We start from the raw sequence: 6,655 nt of genomic DNA on the forward strand, positions 1-6,655 counted from the left end.
TGTTGAAATATATTTTTTTACATCTTTTATTATTAAGCTTTGTACTTAAACGTAGTTTTCTTTCGACTCTTCCATTTCTCAAAGTTTGAGACCGATATTTTAGGTATAAAAAAAGTTCGAACGTTCAAAAAATGTTAAGGTTCAGAAAAAAGATGAAATAATTTTCAGTGAAGTTCCTACAAAAATTCTGTACCTAAACGTACTTTATTGTTCTCTAATACATTTCCCAAAGTTTCAGCTCGATATTTTATTTACAAAAAAAGTTCTTAGGTTCAAAAAAACATTCAGTCAACTGAAAAACTGTGGTCGGTAATATAGGTATTTAGCTGTGTCACATGCCCTTAAATTTTTTTTATAATTTTCAAAATATTCATAGCAATTATACATTTTAATAGTTAATTCAGGTTAACTAATAATTTATTTAATTATAAATGCATTTAAAGGTCATTTTTTGAATTGTCTATATATGTAACTTAATCTCGCATTTTTAGCATCGCAAAAATTCATAATATTTATTTTTTCTCTTAGACCAGATTAAAATAATATTATTTTATCTTGATCTTATGGTTATGACAACAAATTAAAGCAAGCGAAAAATTTTGTATTCTTAACATCGAGGAAATTTCCATTCCAAGAAGTGCAAAAGTCTTTCAATTTAAAAAAAAAAAAGTAATTATTAATTATTAATAGTTTATGAAGCCAACCCTAAATTTATTTATAAAGTCTAAAATTCCTGAATATCTTTCAATCTGACACGAATTATTTCCAAAAATGTGGAAAATATTGTAAAATGGAAAAAATTGCCTTAAAATTTTCCAGATTATTTTGAAATTTTCAGGTAACTTTTAAAATAAATTAAATTTTTCTTTATTTTTTTAATCAATCAAAGAAAAAAAGAATATTGAAATTTTTCACACAGATCTAAAGAAATGCTTGTTATTTTCTTGAAACCTTTAAAAAATTGCTAGAAAGCTTTGAAATTTTGTTTTGAAATCTTTAAATTAATTTTCTTGAATAAATATCATGAATTTTCCTAAAAATCTTAAGGGAAATTTGTTTATTCGCTTAAAAATTTTTTATAATTATTCTAAAAACGAAATTTTGTTACAAATTTTTTGAAATATCAAGTGTTCCCTCAAAATGATTAAAAAATAAATTAAATTTTTTTTCAATATTTTGGAATCTTTTTAAGTTTTTAATGCTTTTTTTAAATCTATTTGCAACTTATAAATATTTTTTTACCATACTGAAAAATATATTCTAAAATTTTGTATTTTTGAAAGTTTAAACATGTTGTTTTAAAAACTTCTACACTTTCTTTCGAAATTTAATCTGCCCTAAATAAAAATGTAACAGTTCGTTTGAAAATTAAAATCTTTTTTAAAACTGCGCCTTTCATGGATGAAAATGCAACTGTTTATTTGAAAATTTAACTATTTTGTACAAAATTTACTTTTTGCTTAAATTTAATATTTTTGTGTCGAAACGTGAACTGAAATCGCTCCTGAATAAAAACCCTACTACTTTTTAAATTAGAAAAAAAATCAATAAAAAATTTATCGGTTTTAAGAGAAATTTCATCTTTCTGGGATAAAACTGCAACTGTTTAGTTGTAAATTAAACTATTTTTTTCAAATGTCTTACTTTTTATTCGAGAATTATACTTTTTTATTGAAAATGTAGCTATTTCATAAAAAATTTACTTTTTGTTTAAAATTTAGATTTTGGTGTTGAAAAATGAACTGAAATATTTTCTGGTCGAGAGTGTAGCTTTAAACAAAATATTGTTTTTTATTTAAAATTCGTCTGTTTTGGTAAGAATCGAAGAAATGTCCATTTTACGTGTAAAGATTTTTTATAATTACTTATAAATTACGTAATATTTATTTTTTATCTTAGCCCAGATTTAAAAAGTATAATTTTATCTTGATTTTATGATTAAAACAACAAATAGTAGCACGCTCTTTTTTTTATTTTTAGAATAGAGGAAATTTCCATTTAAAGGTTAAACATTTTTTATGATTACTTGGCAATTGCGTAATATTTTTTTGAATCCTTAATCCAGGAATCTAAATTTTTTAATTTTTCTGAAGTTTAAGAGTATTTCAATTTAAAAAAAGGAAATATTATTAAGAACTATTACTTTATGAATCCAAAACATAAAAAATTTAAATCCTGTATATTATTTTAATTATTTGCAAATATATAAATCTGCAGATAAACATAAAATTAAAAAAAAATAGTTTGAATGATATTAAAAAAATATCTTATTAACTTTCAAAAATCTTTCAAATTTTCAAAATATTTTAAATTTTTTTACAACTTTTAAGATTTCTAAATATCTTTTAGTCTGCTTCGAAATATTCCTTGAATTGTAAAAAATATTCAAAAATGTAAAAAGTTGTCTTAAAATTTTTCAGATTGTTTTGATATTCTTATACATCTTTCTAAATATTGAAAAAAAAATTATTTTCTTTAAAAAATGACGATTGAACACTTTCACACGAATTTCACTTTAATATATTTTTATTTTTAATTAATATTCTCAAAAATATCTCAAAAATCTCAATAATCTCAAAAAAATGCTTTTCCAACTAATATAAGAAACAATCACTTCGCTGATTCTATGCTTTATTTGTAGAACTTCATAGAAGATGACAAAAAAAGTTACTGCTGTGCATTTGCTTTGGTAAGATTGACTTGACCTTCACGTCGTTCGCTGCAGCGTGTACGTAGCCGGCCAGGCACGTTTTTTGGCAGCGTCAAGATTACCGCTTGGATTTTAAAACATTCATAATTTTTGAACTATTAATCTAATTGATCTAAAACTTTTTAGAAAACTTCTTTGAATTTTAATGAACAACTTTCTCCCTGAAAGCTCTTCGTAGCGTAAAATTCGTTCGCTAAACGAGGCGCTTGAAGGTTAAAATTCATGATTTTTGCATTGCCTCAAAAAAAAATTAATAACTTTTTTGTTTATTACAATATTCTCGTTTTTCTTTCTTAGATAGTTTCAGAAGACTTCAACACGTACTTTGTATTGGGGAAATCAGGAAATGATGAAAATTGGCTAAATTAGCGCGAGTTGAAGTGAAAAAAGATGGGAATTTTTCGTTTTCAAAAAATCCACTTTTTACCAATTATCTCAAAAACTACAAAACCTATACATTTTTGCAAGAGGAAAAAAAGATGCGCCTTGAAATTCTCTACAAGTATCAGTCTTCACAATTGAAATTAGAAAGATTATTAAAATTGACACTCAGGACAATACTTCTCAGGCTGAATCCGGCCGTGTCCCCTTTTGGTCGCCAGCGGTTCAATTTTTCTGCTAAATTGGTACTCATGTGTTACAGAAAATAGAAGAGTTTAATGCGAGCTAAACTACTCTTGTAAACAGGAGAATTTTATTTTAATAAAATCGAATTTTCGAATTTGTTTTACTACTGATAGCACGTACAAAAAATATTAACAAAAAAGTTTTATGCTTTAAAAAATCCACCTCTTAATGATTTATGCTATCTTGCATCGTTTGTGAGAAAAATTCGAAAATGTGATTTCGTAAAAACAGAAATTGTTCTGAGCTAAAAAATGGTTTTTAAAAAATTAGTTTTTTTAAAGGAAATTATCCAGCGAGTGTTATATAAGCCATATCATTTTCAAGTCCAGGACAATTTCTGCTTTTACAAAATGACATTTTTTAATCTTTCTCGCAAGTGGTGCAAAATATCATAAAAGATTGAGGTTTGGGATTTTGAGACAAATGGCTTCTATTTTTTTGCAAAAAAAAAAGAATCGCCATTTTGCACATTTTCAATATGCTTTGAATTTTCATTTGGATTTTGAAAGGGGCCAATAGACCTCGCCATATAATGAAGATAGGAAACAAATATTTTAAATGAAGTGAATATTATAAATGTTCAAAGAAAAATGCTGGGCTTTTAAAAAAAAACCTTGAAATTGAAGTACTCATAACTTCGTTAAAATGTATTTTTTCTTCAAATTTTCTTTGAAAAACAAAATATTTCATACATATTTCATAAACATTTTAATACTACACTTTACTCACTAGGGATTACTTAAAGTTCAAATATTTAATTTGCATAGATTAAAAATTTATGTTCTCATATAACCTACAGTTGAATTTTAATATATAAAAAAGCCTAGTGTTACTTTTGAAATATATAAAAATGTTTGTCCTAAAACCATGAATATACAATACTCAAATGATAAATTAAAAAGATATTCTTGTTTGTGTGTTTTAAATATGAGGTAAAAGTTTTTTATGTTTTAAAACCGATTGTATTAACTGTTATTTATTCAAAACTATTATTAAATGACCAGGGAAAATTGTTCGATTACCGGGAAATGACCGGGAATTTTTTACTTTGGTGAAAACGGCAACCCTGAACTAGGGTGACCAGGCGTCAGTTTTAATACGAACATGTCCGTTTTTTAGCTTTGTGTCCGTTATTCCGTATTTTTTACAAACTGTCCGTATTTTTCGCGTTTTCGACGAAAAACAAGTTATGCCAGCAATTTTGCCGAAATGAGTGTCTAGGTTTCAACGTTCAAAAGCGCCCGCGCTCGCAGTTGGTCGAGACACGTATAGAGTACGCGCAGTCAGTTTAGCACGCATAAGACGGTAAAATTCCCTAGAAATATGGGACTTAATTGCGTTTCGTTATTCGGTTTGCTGTCCTGATGAGCAGACTGCCGCATACATAGCGTTGTTTTTGTTTATTTCTATAACAGGTGATTTTTTTACGCAGATTGTCAATCAGTCAGTCGGTAACAAAACAACCAACCCGTAAGTATTCTGAATATTTTTTGAACGTTAATCACGATTAGTTGAGAGCTTTATTGTAAAAAAAGGGTACCTGTCTACATGGAAGCATGGCGGAGTGCTGGTGGAGGGATACTACATAGAATCATATTAGTGGCCTATATAGGACCGATGATGAACCGGAAGTGTTGCGCAGTAGTTTCCTATAGCAGATACAGCTGCGCAGAAGTTATTTTTGACTATGCGGTTGCCTAGTATTAAGAACGTGTATATTTTCTTATATGGATTCTAACCTAGGACGAAGGAACCCATAACCATACCATAGAATCATTTAGGATTCTATAAAGGATCATATACAGGAAGCTGTTGCATTTCCTATAGGTGGCAGCTATAATGACCTATATACAGTGGCGCGCAAAAGTTTTGGGCCACTTTGTTTTTCTGATCTATTCCTTTAAAGGCGAACTCGAGTAAAAATCCATTTATGCGGGAATTATGTATATTATTTGTACCAAACATTAAGGTAGGTAACAAGTTTTGAAAAAAAAAATTCAATTGTTTTTTTTCGATTATATTCCATATTGACGTGTGCAAAAGTATTGGGCCACTATGTTCAGATATCTCTAGAAGCGATACTATGGTAACAACTTCGATTCCTCGCATTTGTCAATTTTTTTAACCTATCAGATCAAGTTATTCTGAAGTCAAAATGCCGAGACATACGACCCATGAGATTCGGCAAGCTGTGTGAAATCTTTCTGAACAAGGGAAGACTTCTCGTGAAATTGCTGCCTCATTGAAAATTGGTAAGCGTACTGTCAATACATTAATTGAGAAATTCAATACTACCCAGAGTCTACTGTACCTCCCACAATCTGGTAGACCGCGGAAAACAACAATTCGTGTTGACAAGATCATCAAACGCAAATCAATAATTGATGTCAAGAAGACAGCATCTGAAATTGCTAATGAACTCCGCGATGAAAACGTTGCCAACGTGAGTAGGAGCACTGTGGCTCGTCGTTTGAATGATATGGGACTATTCGGACGCGTTGCTGTCAAGAAACCCTTGATCAGCAAGAAGAATCAGAAGGCCCGATTGGATTTTGCGAAGAAATAATAACACTGGACTACGGAGCAGTGGGCTAAAGTACTTTTTTCTGACGAATCGAAGTTCAATCTATTCAGAAGTGATGGTAAGAAGTATGTTCGACGTCCAAAAATACCAGATACAATTCTCGGTATGAAATTCCAACAGTCAAACACGGAGTTACGTATCGAGATATTATGGCAGAAAAAATGTTACCATATTCTAGAACGAAAATGCCCAAAAATTGGATTTTCCAGCAAGATAACGATCCGAAACATAAGTCGAAGCTGGTTCAGGAATTTTTGAAAGGGCGAAAAGTGAAGCTTCTGAATCATCCAGCTCAATCTCCAGACCTAAATCCGATTGAAAATTTGTGGGACACACTCGGAAGACATGTTGGAACGAAGAAGCATTCGAACAAGGATGACTTATGGCGAACTCTCCAGGAAGAATGGGAATTTAATAACGAAAGACTACGTTAAACGCTTAGTTGATTCAATGCTTCGACGATGTGCTGCTGTAATTGCTGCTAGGGGTATGGCTACAAAGTATTATGGGATAAGTGTGGCCCATTATTTTTGAACACTGTCGCTACAATCAATGTGAATGGAATTGTCAACAAACTTCACTACAAATGTGTAAATGTTGTAGTTCTGTAGTTCAATAAAATACTGAAATTTTGTATATATTCAATTTTTCTCAACTCCTTTTATTCACCAGATATAGTCAAAAACGTGTTTGGCTCAAAACTTTTGCGCACCACTGTAGGTAACTTATAGGAT

The sequence above is a fragment of the Belonocnema kinseyi genome, chromosome 4 (genome assembly GCF_010883055.1).
Source record: "Belonocnema kinseyi isolate 2016_QV_RU_SX_M_011 chromosome 4, B_treatae_v1, whole genome shotgun sequence".
Lineage (NCBI taxonomy): Eukaryota > Metazoa > Arthropoda > Insecta > Hymenoptera > Cynipidae > Belonocnema > Belonocnema kinseyi.